Genomic DNA, 14,208 nt, shown 5'->3' with positions numbered 1-14,208 from the left:
AAATCTTGAAAGAATGACCTGGCTGGGCAATAAGGTGTGGAAAGCAAGTAAAACCTCCAACTGTCGAAAATCTTTGTAGGCCATTCAAAATGGCCAATCTATGTGCGGTTCCCATATCTCTCAAGTATTTGCCATATTCCGTGTATTCCTAATCTTGTGATAATCTGGATAGACCCATCTCTGTATCGTCCAGCTCCCTAAGCATTTCCTCGGAAGTATCATAAAATATTGTCTGGTGGTAGGCAGTCCTAGCATTGAAATCCCCTAGTATGATAATGTCACCATCCTTAGAAAACTCCCATATGTCATTATCCAAAATAGCAAAGGGGGATTGTCCCCTAGGTGATGCATATATTGACGTACTAGGAGGAAAGTAACAGATAGCAATGTAGAGGTATCTGCCCGTCTTTGCCCTGAGCCTCACCCACATGTACCTAGCATGCTCATCCTTGCGCGCTATATATATCAATGGCTGCAAATCCTCCCTAAATAGAACTGCCACTCCCCCTGAGCCTCGTCCTCCATGCTCCGATCTGGTCTCTTGTCTGCAGGCTATTTCCCATCTATATCCGCTCACCTGTGGCATGGATTGCCCAGGGGCTTGATGCGTCTTAGAGTAGAAGATGATGTCTCTCTCTGTGAAGCTATATTCAAAGGCCCCTACATCAAGATGAAGTGAACCGTTACAATTCCAGGTTGCCATCTTTAGTGTGGTCCCATAGGTCTCGCACCGTCATGCGGGATGTCGCTCCAATATCACCACCTTTTTCTGTCAAAAGCAATCTTCCCCTTCTCCCTTGTTGCTCTAATTTTCGGCATTACTTCTTGCATATGAGCAATCTGCGAAGGGTGAGGTCATCTCCAAGAAAGATGCCAGTCTTCTTTAGAGTCGGTCTCTTCTTCAGGAAATCCTCCTTCGCTTCCATGGAGGGGAAGCGGAGAGTGCCCTTTCCTTCGAGGTTTCTCCGTTGCTTCCGCTTTTCTTTGTGCCCACTCTCCAAGCCCTCGTATGCGTCTGCTCGTTGACCCCCACCAGAGTCATGAGTTCTTTCACATCTTCCTCCACATTATCTTGATCTCTGAGGCCACATATCCTTACGTGTAAGGCCCGCACACGTCTCCTTTGCTCCTCTTCTAGTGTCAAGTTGATGATGGTTGGTGTGGGGTGGGGGTTATTTCCTTGCCTTTCCCTTTCTTGACAATCTCGATCCATTTTTCGGCCTTTTCTGCTTTTTGTTGGGTCTTTGTGATGACATCTACCCATGAGGTCGTCATTTCTTTTTGTTGCTCCCCACCTTCTTTGATGGCCCGTACTTGTTCCTTAATCGTGTTAAGCTCTTCAATTACTGAGGGTTGAAGGTCTCCCTCTTCGAGGACATTCTGCAATCGCACCTCTGCAAGCTCTTTCTTGAGTAGTGCGATTTCCTCATCTTGAGCCTTCACGCGATCCTCGAGTGTATGTATCGTGCTTTCCTGTGCTGCCACGCGCGCGTCGAGTATGTTGATAGTACCTAGGATGTGGCAGTTGATCATGTTGATAGACTTGCTCAGTTCTTCTTTGCATTTTTGGATGGCATCCTCCACCGGGTCATCTATGCCATTCTGCTTCCTCATGGTCGGAAGGATAGGGATTTTTTTTTTCTCTCTCTCTCTCACTCTCTCTCTCTCTCTACGCCTCTAAGTCTCTCTTTCTCTCTCTACGCTCGCAAACCTTCTCTCTTTTTTTTGTTTCTCTCTCTCTCTCTCTCTCTCTCTCTACGCTCGCAAACCTTCTCTCTCTCTCTCTCTCTCTCTCTCTCTCTCTCTCTCTCTCTCTCTACGGAAATCCCTCCCCCCCCCCCCCCCCCCCCCCCCCCCCCCCCCCCCCCCCCCCCCCCCCCCCCCCCCCCACTTTCTCTCTCTACGCGAGGGAGCGGGGATAGGGGCAGGGGCAGGCGCACAGCAGTAAGAGCGGGAGGGAGCAGCAGGGAGTGGGGAAGCGTATGCGGGCAGCAGCGGGTGCATTGGTGCATGCGGGGGTGAGCGGGAGCAGCAGGGAGTGGGGAAGCGCATGCGGGCAGCAGCGGGCGCAGCAGTGCATGCGGGGCGAGCGGGAGCAGGGGAGTGCGAGTGAGGGAGTAGGACCAGCAGGGGAGCGGAGGCAGGGGCAGGGGGGCAGCAGGGGAGAGAGAGAGAGAGAGAGAGAGAGAGAGAGAGAGAGAGAGAGAGAGAGAGAGAGAGAGAATGAATGAAATAAAATGAAATGTTATATTAATGTCTTCAAAAGGCCAAAGTGACCTATGAGACCAGAACGTTACAATGTGGTGGATCTGATACAAAGTAAGAGTAACAAAATGACAAAATAAAAATACCATGGAATCCTAAACTCGTAGGTGTGAACTAAGCAGCTAGCTGGGATAGCGAAATCACAAGAGATCCACCATCGATCGTTGGTAGATCTCATCAATCTTCTCAATGGTCAGCAGTCTGACCGGGCGTCGTGCATGTCGGGCCGAAGTGATCCGAATCCTTTGATGTAGCCTCCGTCGATGCTGTGTAGTCCTCCGCAGTTGTGGGTGTCTGGATCTCCCCAACTCAGTTGCTCGGTCGATCAGTATGCCTCTGGTGTGAGGCGACAAGCTTTGCTGTGGTAGTAGCTCCTCTGGGTGTCTAATGTCTGCTCTAAAGAAGTCTGTGATGTGTCTTTGAGGCTGGCTAGCTTCTCCTCTCATCAAGCTCTCTCTGTGTTTGCGCAGCTCCAGCAAAAACAAACCCATCCATCTCTGATCCTCATACCTCATGACTTTGGAGAGTGGTCCAAAGCGATCTCTGAACAAGCAGTGGAAGCGGCCTCATATCTCGTAGTAGGCGGGGCAGACCGTTATACTAGTTTCCTTTTTATGTTGTGCTTTCCCCTTATGTTTTGTAAACCTCTCACCTTTTTGAAGTTGCAAATGGTCGCACATTGTATGGCCAATGTGAACGGTAGTTTCACACGCAGACGAGAAGTTGGTTGGCACTGGAACTCGTAAAGTAAAAGGATGTCTAGGCTCAGTTCAAGATCATGTAGGTCCCCCCGTCGCACTTAGCAAGTTGGTGGATACTAGGAAGTGAACTCAATAAAGGCATAAAGTCAAGGTGGGACCACCAAAGGGAAATACCCAACAGTTGGGCCACATTGCATTTTTGGATGCGGTCTCAATGGGGATAGATGGTCAGAAGACCAATGGGAGCCCAACGGAAGCATCTCCTAAAATTTAGGGAACTGCTATTTTGGGCCATGAAATCTGTTCGTGTCATTAGCTTGAGAATGACAAGGGGAACATTTTATTACTCTACTGCAAAGTCAACTGATGCACCAATTGAGAGATTTTTAAGCAGGAAGCCCAATGCGGAGAAATTTCATGCATGAGTGCCAAGTGACACTTTTTGGCCAATTTACCAAGTCTGGAAGAAGAGAACTCGTAACCGACTTTTTGGAGCAGTTTTGAAGGCGGATAACTCTGATTTTCAGCCATTTCTCTTCATTTTTTAGCTTCCCATGACTTTACCTAGGTCCAAGGAGTTCATTTTCAGCATTGGAAGGCATCAGATGCGTGTTTACAGGGCTGTTTTGCTACGTTTTCAGCGATACGCAAGTTTTGGCAGCCATGGAAATCTTCCCCTTTTTGCATCTATTTGTTCACAGATGCATTACAGGTCAAGCGCAGAAGAGGGGGCGCTCGATTTATGCTGGGGGGGATGCTTCATTGAGAAATTGCCACATGTTAAGATCTATTGACTGCAAGCTTTCCCTCTCATGTATAATGTGGTGCAAGAAGTCATGTCTTGCACACCTCACACTGCTCTCTCTCTTCCCTACGTGTAGTAATGTGATGCCCCACAAGAGGGCTCTTCATTTGACTGATGTACAGTTGTGGTTCATGCGCGATTGCCGAGGCAAGAGCCTCTTGCACAGGTATAGGATTAGCTAGTTGCCAATCCCCCGCAGATACAGGTGAAGTCGGATAGGTTTCACGTGAGAAATCTCGTCCGATTCAAAGGGCAAGTAGCCCTACCAGTGCGGGAGCTCGAGAACTTGCTACGGATGCGACCGGCTCGCGAAGCGGAGCCCAAAACAGGGAATTACAGCCTGCTGTGTATTTTTGCAGGTTTAGGGTTTCGGCCCTAAACGGTCCCTAATACCCCCAGAAGGTCCAGGGATGCGACGGGACCGCTGTAGAGGTGATCCAACGCATTTTCGGGGTAGAAAACAGAGAATTCAGCGCGCTGCAGATTCTCGCCAGGTTTTGCGAAGTGTCCGTATGCGTTAGGAAAGTCATCTATTGCGTGGGGATAATGTCTGTGAAGCGTCCTAGTACAATTATGTTGCCGAAATCAGGCCAGAACACGTGGATTTCAGCCCCGATTATGTGGAACAGCTTGTAGGAAATCATAGGTTTTATTCCCTCTGTCAAAGTATAAAGAAATACAGAAAGGGGCGGGCGCCAATTTTGGGGCCTACAGGTTGTCGGCGTATGCTCGGATCATTCTAGCTTCCGAGCCGTATGTGTGCATAAGTGTTAATTCCCGTCGCAGGTTTCCTTTGCACGTTCTTTGTGTGTGTGTCTAAAGTGAGTAAAGAATTTCGGGTGAAAGCCAAAGCCTACCGCCCCACGGGCCGGTTTCAAGGTTCCGTTGCTGGGACATAAATCACTTTTTTCTCAAGAAGTGAGCCTTGGTTGTTTTGGGTAAAGACATAGAGCACAGGAACTTGGAATTACACTATGACTGACATGACAGATGACACCAGGGAAGAGGGTTCCTCTTCACAACACAGACAAGAAATTCCGCATGTTCGCGCTACCAAAAAGTGGTCAAATTAGGGCTGATTTTCAGCTGTGTTTTTAGGGTTGGAAAGTATGAACCAAGATGAGATAGGGAGAGGTCTCACGGTGGTAGATTGGCCACTAGATCTCGTATGGGAGTGATGTGGGTCTGCTAGGTGACACGCTGCTCGCCGATTCTCTGAGGCGATTGCTTGAATTCTATGACGCATTGGTAAATCATCTTGAAATTTGAGCTTACTTGGTCGTGGGTAGTACGCTACAATGTTGTGGAATTATGCTCGTTTGCAGAGGCAAGAGTCTCTTGCACATGTAAAAAGTTAAGGGACAGGTTGCAAGATGCTATGTGGTGAAGTTCAAGAACTATCAACCTATGGATGCAAAGTGGATGGAAGAGTATGAACTGTCAGAGTCACCAAATGTATTGCAACTTTACCTTGAAGCCTTTGGGTTACAGCCTACTTATGCCCCAACCCAATGTGTGCAAAGGAGGAGTAATGATAGAGCTAGCACATCAAATGTATATATGAATTCCGTGTAATAGATGGAAATGACAAAAGTATGAAGGTCTCATTAAGTCATTTGTATCTATCTGTTACGACCTTTCTTGTGGATACATGCGATGATAAAAGAGTGCTAACAACACAAGATCATCAATGGCATGTATTTATGGTATGCAATTGAGGACGTTTGCGATTTCAAGAGGGAGTATGTCACGAGGACGTGGCAACTGCTAACCTTAGTTGCTGGTTTCTTTCCAATGACTTTTGTTTAATTTTTGAGACCCTCTTTTTGAAGTTGCAAATGGTCCCACATCGTATGGCCAATGTGAACGGTAGTTTCACCCGCAGACGGGAATTTGGTCGGCACTGGAACTCGTAAAGTAAAAGGATGTCTAGGCTCAGTTCAAGATCATGTAGGTCCCCCCCGTCGCACTTAGCAAGTTGGTGGATACTAAGAAGTGAACTCAATAAAGGCATAAAGTCAAGGTGGGACCACCAAAGGAAAATACCCAACAGTTGGGCCACATTGCATTTTTGGATGCGGTCTCAATGGGGATAGATGGTCAGAAGACCATTGGGAGCCCAACGGAAGCATCTCCTAAAATTTAGGGAACTGCTATTTTGGGCCATGAAATCTGTTCGCGTCATTAGCTTCAAAATGACAAGGGGAACATTTTAATACTTTGTTGCAAAGTCAACTGATGCACCACTTGAGAGATTTTTAAGCAAGAATCCCAATGCGGGGAAATTTCATGCATGAGTGCCAAGTGGCACTTTTTGGTCAATTTACCAAGTCTGGGAGAAGAGAACTCGTAACTGACTTTTTGGAGCAGTTTTGGAGGCGGATAACTCTGATTTTCAGCCATTTCTCTCCATTTTTGAGCTTCCCATGACTTTAACTAGGTCCAAGGAGCTCATTTTCAGCATTGGAAGGCATCAAATGCGTGTTTACAGGGCTGTTTTGCTGCATTTTCAGTGATACACAGGTTATGGCAGCCATGTAAATCTTCCCCTTTTTCCATCTATTTGTTCACAGATGCATCACAGGTCAAATGCAGAAGAGGGGGCGCTCGATTTATGCTGGGGGGATGCTTCATTGAGAACTTGCCACAGGTTAAGAGCTATTGACTGCAAGCTTTCCCTCTTATGTACAGTGTGGTGCAAGAAGTCATGTCTTGCAAACCTCACATTGCTCTTTCTCTTCCCTACGTCCAGTAATGTGATGCCCCACAAGAGGGCTCTTCATTTGACTGATGTACAGTTGTGTGGGTTCATGCGCGATTGCCGAGGCAAGAGCCTCTTGCACAGGTACCGGATTAGCTAGTTGCTAATCCCCTGCAGGTACAGGTGAATTCGGAGAGGTTTCACATGAGAAATCTCGTCCGATTCAAAGAGCAAGTAGCCCTACAGGTGCGAGAGCTCGAGGACTTGCTACGGATGCGACCGGCTCGTGAAACGGAGCCCAAAACAGGGAATTACAGCCTGCTGTGTATTTTTGCAGGTTTAGGGTTTCGGCCCTAAATGGTCCCTAATACCCCCAGGAGGTCCGGGGACGCGAGGGAATCGCTGTAGAGGTGATCTGGCGCATTTTGGGGGTAGAAAACAGAGAATTCAGCGTGCTGCAGATTCTTTCCAGGTTTTGCAAAGTGTCCGTATGCGTCGGGAAAGTCATCTATTGCGTGGGGATACTATCTGCGAAGTGTCCTAGTACAGTTATGTTGCGGAAATGGGGCCAGAACAGGTGGATTTCAGCCCGGATTAATGCGGGACAGCTCGTAGGAAATCACAGGTTTTATTCCCTCCGTTAAAGTATAAAGAAATACCGAAAGGGGCGCCATTTTGGGGCCTACAGGTTGTCGGCGTATGCTCAGAGCATTCTAGCTTCCGAGCTGTGTGTGTGCGTAAGTGTTAATTCCCGTCGTAGGTTTTCTTTGGACGTTCTATGTGTCTGTGTCTAAAGTAAAGAATTTTGGGTGAAAGCCAAAGCTTGCCGCCCCACGGGCCGGTTTCAGCATGTGTAGTGTAGCCCTGTCTAAGCCTTCATGTCACACAGGGGGCATGTCCTAGCCTCTACTGGTACTCCGCTGCATCTCCCAGTCTCGATCCGCAGTTGGTGTGAAGATGTGCGTATCTGGCCAATAGCACATCGTATCCCATGAGACAAGTGGGTGTCCATGTATCTGGGCATTGTCACAAAACCGTCCTCCGTAAGTTGGAGAAGATGCTTTCTGTAGAAAGCCATCTTCGTGCCCAACTCCTGAGAGAGAGAGAGAGAGAGAGAGAGAGAGAGAGAGAGAGAGAGAGAGAGAGAGAGAGAGAGAGAGAGAGAGAGAGAGAGAGAGAGAGAGAGAGTGTTTACGTTGTCACGAGATGGGACACTTGGCACGCGATTGCCCCACTCAGTCACGCCATCGGCGCCAACAAAGCCAACTCGAGGCACCCACACTCAGCCACGTGGTCAGCATCCACAGCCGGTTCCTACTACTACTACTCGAGCACATCAGCAGCCTAAGGGTGCTCCCAGAGCTTCAACCCTCCATGTTCCTCCCTCTGCTTCAGTTCCTACTGAGACTGCATGGCAGACAGTAGGTCGTAACCATTCCTTCCGTCCTCGTCAGCAACCCACCCCGTAAGCAACCCCCAGTGTTAACTCTCCTGCTCCCTCACAAGTTTCCGCCACTCCCTTACCCCCAGCTTCTCCTCGCCATTCTTCTTCTTCAGCCCAGGATCACTTACCTCTGCTACCAGCTCCTCCATCACTTGCCATTCCCCTGCCTGCTCCTTCCCCTATTCCCGAGATCCCTATTCCCATGCAGATGGATCATTCACCGTTGCTTCCTCTCCCTTTTCCTCCCCTCCCTCTCGCCCTTACTCCCCCCCCTTCACCTTCTGGTCCACCCCCTCCCTCAGCCGCTCATACTTACGTCCCACGTAGTTTTCTCAGCTCTTGCCCTCTTTCATGGGGCACTCATCGAGCTGAAATGTGCGGTGACTCAGAACGACCATTGCGAGTGCAGCTCTACCTTATGCACCACAAGCCAAGTTGTGTTCCCTCTTTAATAGGCAGTCGCTCTCAGCCTACCCATTCCTTTTTCCTTCCATTCCATGCAGCTCAGGAATGGTCCGAGGATTAGGTTCTGCATTTTGTGCATGCACAAACTATGGCTCAGCTTAATTTATGGTTGTCTACTTCCGCTCCAGATGTATTGTCTCCACACTTCCCTTCCTGTATTGGTGCAATGGAATGGAGTGATGTTTATGCTTGCTATTCATTGCCTATGATCATTCATGTATCCTCAGATGTGGTGCTTCCTATGTCTATGCGCATTTGGGGTGTCAAAGCTGCAGCATCGGTCATGCAATGTAAACAAGCTGAGGTTTGCAGTTGGTGCAATGAGACGCCATATTTTAGAGAAGGCTTGCGGGTTGCTTTCCTCCTGCCAGAAACTCATCCCTTGGATGGCCCAGCTGCCTCTAAGAAGATGCGCAGTTAGTCAGATGCTTTACCAATTCTTCCATGCAGACTATGGATTTACATGTAGTTTCTTGGAATACTAATGGTTTACAGACTTCTCGGGTAAGAGGTTCACGTAAGCTTTTACTTCGCAGAGATTTACATGCTCATGTAGTAGGCACTGTGGATATATTACTAGTACAGGAGCATAAGATTGCCTCTCCCTTTGGTAATCTCATGCCCTCGGGGGCTCACACTTTTTGGGAGCTTGCTCTAGGCATTCATGGACAGAGTTGCGGTGTATGCATTTCAGTGGGGCCACGATACTTAGCATCAGTTCAGCAGCATGGCACCCTTGTCGCTGGCAGAGCAGTCTATGTTTCTATTCGGATTCGGGACTCCACCATTGGTTTTATGTCAGTAAATGCACCCACTACTCCTCGGGAGAGAGCTACTTTTTGGTCCTCTTTGATTGCTGCTCTACCTGCTCTGGACTCTTGGGTTGTTGGAGGCGACTTCAACAACGTCGAGAGCGACTCTGATTGGCGATCGCTCACTCCTCCAGTTCTATCATCCATTTCTCCAGATGAGCAGCCAGCTTGGGATCGATTTCTTCTAGCTATTCAAGGTGTTGACGCTTGGCACATACCCTCTTTTGGTCACCACCCTGCTACACTTCATTACTCGTGGGGGTTTCAGAGACAGCAGGGAAGACTATTAGAGCGACTTGATCGTTTTTACATTGGCCCTTGGGCAGCAGCTCTAGGTGGATTTACTACTATTTGGCGAGGGACAAGCCTCTCAGATCATTTTCCCATCTCATTGTTTCTCTCTTTCACTAGATCCGCTGCACAGAGACGAGGCTGCCGCATCCCTGACAGTGTTCTCACCACCGAAGTCTTGCAGCAGCAGATTCGTGACTTGTGGTCCACAGACTGCTAGTATTCATCGTCAGTTGAGAGTACGCGAGTCTAACCTTCACATTCCTCTTGGTTCCACTCAGCGCTTGCTTGAGGAGTGGCCTCAGGATGCTTATCTTGCTGCTAGACAGACAGAGCTCACACAGGAAATTCGTCGCATACAGGACGCTAGGTCTGAGTTCACTCATCATGCTTCAGTATCTCATTGGATAGCTAAATCTGATCGAATGAATAAGGACTTCTTCACTGCGCATAAAGAGCACCCTCCTGGCACCACCCTCAAGACTTTGTGCGATGATCAAGGAACACTTCATATGCATCCTGATGTTATTCTTGATATGTCTGCAGATTATTTTGAGGCATTGTTCACTGCTGATGTATGCACTACTGAGGTTTTACTTGCCCGTGAGCAGATCTGGCATCACACCCAACGTCGTTGTACAGACACTATGGCAGAGATCTTGTTGGCCCCATTCACCCTTGCAGAGCTTCATGCTGCTATCGAGAGTCTAGATCCATCTTCTTGTCCAGGCGAGGATGGCCTCACTAGAGCTTTCTTTTTGACCTATTGGGATGTATTGCGTACACCACTGCTTCGTGGTTGTCAGGATATCTTTGCATCAGGCTATATGCATCCGGATCTTTGTTCAAGTCTCATATCTCTTATTCCGAAAGGGGGTGACACCACTCAGCTTCGCCAGTGGAGACCTATTACCCTACTCCCTTCGGTATATAAGATATTAGCGTTACTGATCAGCCATCGCTTGCGACCGTTCTTACCAGATATTATTCACACTTCTCAGACAGGCTTTTTCATGGATAGATGCATACTGGATAATATCTTCACTTTTTATGAGGCAGTAGAGTGGGCCATAACATCTTCTGAACCTCTCGCTTTTTTCATCCTTGACTTCGAGAAAGCATACGATCGTGTTGAGTGGGAGTTTCTCGAAGGATCATTAGCCAGGATGGGTTTTCCTTTGAGATGGATCTCAGGCATATCCGCTCTCTTCAGGACCGCCAGCAGTGCTATTACTATTGGTGGTCGTGTCAGTCGCAGTTTTTAGCTCTCTCGATCTGTCCATCAGGGATGCCCTTTAGCAACATATCTGTATCTGTTTGTGGAAGAGACTATGTCCGACTTTCTTCGTGCTCAGACTCATGCTTTCGTGGCTTGACCATGCCAGTACCTTCAGCTCCGGACCTTATCGATCAGGAGTTTGTTGATGACACTATGCTGATGTTGCGCTATTTGCTAGCAGCTCTTGATGCCATGCGGGGAGCCCTGGAGGTTTTTTGCATTGCCAGTGGTGCACGCATTAACTGGCATAAATCCTATGGGTTATTGGTTGGCAGTGATGACGTACCTACATGGGGGGTAACTGATGGTTTCAACTTGCAGATATCTGGGCTTCCAGGTTGGATTTGATGTTTCCTCACAGCAGCAGTTTGCACCCGTACTGCAGTCTATTCGCAGGAAGCTTTGTCATCGGTCTTCACGTCATCTGTCATTGGCGGGCCGTGCATTGGTCGCCAACCAGGTCATTCTGGCTACAGTATGGTGTACGGCCTCCTGTTGGATGCTACATTCTGGAGTGATAGCTCAGCTCCGCAGACTCGTGTGGAACTTTTATGGAGTGGCACAGACGGGAGTACTGATACTCGTGTCCGAGTTCGCTGGTCCACGATTATTCGCCCTCGATCAGAGGGTGGCCTTGGCATTACTGATCCGGAATTACAGAGCCGCGCCCTTCTTACCAAGCTTATTGTTCGGGGTCTTTTTCCCGGCCAAAAACCTTGGAAGATGCTTCTTCAGACCGCTCTTTCCATAGCAACTCCGCGCCGCGGCACTAGAGATGGCCATGCTTGGCATACAGGGTATCGTTTTCTCTTTACGGATGCCCCCTTGTTCACCAGCACTCTCTCACCCTTCATCCGATCACTCCTTCAGATTTGGGTCTCCATGCGAAGGGCTATCATACGCTCACCTCCCTCATGTCGTGAGGAGATTGAGCGCCAACCTCTCATTTGGAATGATGCAGTTCTTGATTCTTCGGTTAATCCTCCCCGTCAGCTTGGAGAGAGGACTCACATTGATTGGGCTGGTTGGGACACTGGCCCTGCTGCCTCTATGCGGTTGTTTCATGAGACACGTATGCTGGATGCAGATTTTGTGGCAGAACATTATGACATTGGTCGCGGAGTGACAGACAGACTGCTTGAGATTGACTCCGCCGTTCCTTCACAGTGGGATGCAGTCATGCGAGGCACGGTTCAGATGCCTCCCCATAGTGGCTGGGAAGGTCTCTTTGCTCAGAGCACTCTCTTATTAGTTCGTTTAGACACCATGCTGTTCATAGTTGATACAGACTACTCTCAGGGGATTCATGTTAGATTGACATATGCTACCACCTCTCCGCACCTTGTCTACCCCGACGCTCGATGGGAGGCCATACGAGTAGTAGGCTCCCGTGGGAAGCGTCGTTGTGTTGACCCCCGTTTCGCTTCCGCTGATGCCACCCTTTGGAGGCTTTGGGTGTGGGAGGGTTGTGCACTATCTCAGCTTTATTGGGACCCAGGAGAGTGGCATTGGCCTCACTCTAACCCCACTCGTGCACCTGTATCATTCTTTGAGTACACTGTCAGAATTGGAAGATTAGCATTGATGAGACAGCACCCACAGCAGCCCACTCGTATGCGTTTCTGGTTACATTCAGGTCTTTCCCATGCCTATCTACAACAGTTTTGGTCAGCCATCTGGGATTTACATGCGGCTCGTCGTATTTCTTTTTTCATGTGGATGATTGCACATGCAGGACTTCCAGTTGGGACTTGGCTAGCTACCATGATCCGTTATGTACTCGATGTCCTTTGCGACTACCCGAGTCCCCTGCACACTGTCTTTGGTCATGCTCCTCTTCCCATATCGTGTGGCTAGCAGTTTGCTTTTTACTTAGCAGAGCCGGTGTTCAGCATGGATTTCTCACTTGGGGATCTGTTTCATGGTTGATGCCGATGCCCGGGCCGCATCTTTTCTATGAGGGCTCAGACACAGATCCAGCTCTTATACTTACCTCGACTGGTTATCGGCGAGGGACTTTGGCTATGTTACCACAGATCGCTTGGCAGGGGGATCCTCAGACCCGTGATGAAGTTTTTTCAGTCATCACTAGCATTACACTATGGAATATTTGGAGAGCTCGTTGTCTTCACATTCTTAGTGCAGCACCACAGCTCCTTCAGGATACCCTCACGGCCATTTGGCTGGACATCATTCACACCCTCATTTGGCAGTGGGATTCTTCCTCAGGTACCTCTAGAGCAGCCGAGGCTCGTCGATTTGCCTTCCTTCGGCGTTGGGCCAGATCACCACTCTTCTTCACACTTACAGGTGGCCAGATTACATGGCATTATGCCCCCCCTCAGTGGCTTCTCCTTCACTCATCACACAGACCACCATGAGATTGTTCTAGTCGAGTTGTCACTATAGTGGCTCTCACCCTTCCATTCAGATTGTACACCCCACGTGATAGGCTATTTTGACATCCGCTGGGGATTATATTGTACTCAGTAATATATAGCCCTGATTCTTCCAAAAAAGAGAGAGAGAGAGAGAGAGAGAGAGAGAGAGAGAGAGAGAGAGAGAGAGAGAGAGAGAGAGAGAGAGAGAGAGAGAGAGAGAGAGAGAGAGAGAGAGAGAGAGAGAAGAAGAAGAAGAAGAAGAAGAAGAGAGTTTTAACGTCGTAGGAAACTATCCCAAGAGACTTTAAAGATCTAGCCGACGAGGAGTTGAACTCAAGACCTGTTATTCAAGAGGGAAATGGCATAACCAATCTACCACACTTGGGTGATAGAAAGGTTATACCATTTTCCTCTTTTTATTGGCGCGCGCGCGCACACACGAGAAGAAGAGAGTTTTAACATCGTAGGAAACTATCCCAAGAGACCTTAAAGATCTAGCCGACGAGGAGTTGAACTCAAGACCTGTTATTCAAGAGGGAAATGGCATAACCAATCTACCACACTTGGGTGATAGAAAGGTTATACCATTTTCCTCTTTTAATTGGCGCGCGCGCACGCACACACACACACACACCCGAGAAGAAGAGAGTTTTAACGTCGTAGGAAACTATCCCAAGAGACCTTAAAGATCTAGCCGATGAGGAGTTGAACTCAAGACCTGTTATTCAAGAGGGAAATGGCATAACCAAGAAGAAGAAGAAGAAGAGAGAGAGAGAGAGAGAGAGAGAGAGAGAGAGAGAGAGAGAGAGAGAGAGAGAGAGAGAGAGAGAGAGAGAGAGAGAGCTTTTAACGTCTATATGAGGCCGAAGTCGGCCTATGAGACAAATCAAGTATACATGTGTGTATGTCCTTTGTCTATCGGAAAAGAAAAAATAGTTCAGACTGGTACAAAATAAAAGAGAGGGCGTCTCGTGGGTGATGAGATCTATGGAGGGTGGGTGGAGCCCTAGTACTAGGGATATGTGCATGTCTATATGCTAAGGGTAGTACAACCATGCAAATGT

General features: G+C 48.4%; 1 protein-coding gene across 3 annotated transcripts in view; it reads left to right on the top strand.

Moving 5' to 3' along the window:
• LOC147452035 (putative LRR receptor-like serine/threonine-protein kinase At1g05700) overlaps positions 1 to 14,208 on the top strand; it is a 129,781-nt gene that overhangs the window by 89,367 nt on the left and 26,206 nt on the right. The gene's annotated exons all lie outside the window — the stretch shown is intronic.

Source organism: Adiantum capillus-veneris, chromosome 8, assembly GCF_014529385.1.
Source record: "Adiantum capillus-veneris isolate H3 chromosome 8, ASM1452938v2, whole genome shotgun sequence".
NCBI classification, from domain to species: Eukaryota; Viridiplantae; Streptophyta; class Polypodiopsida; order Polypodiales; family Pteridaceae; genus Adiantum; species Adiantum capillus-veneris.
Note: the sequence above shows the minus strand (reverse complement) of the source record. Positions and strands in the feature narration are given on the sequence as shown.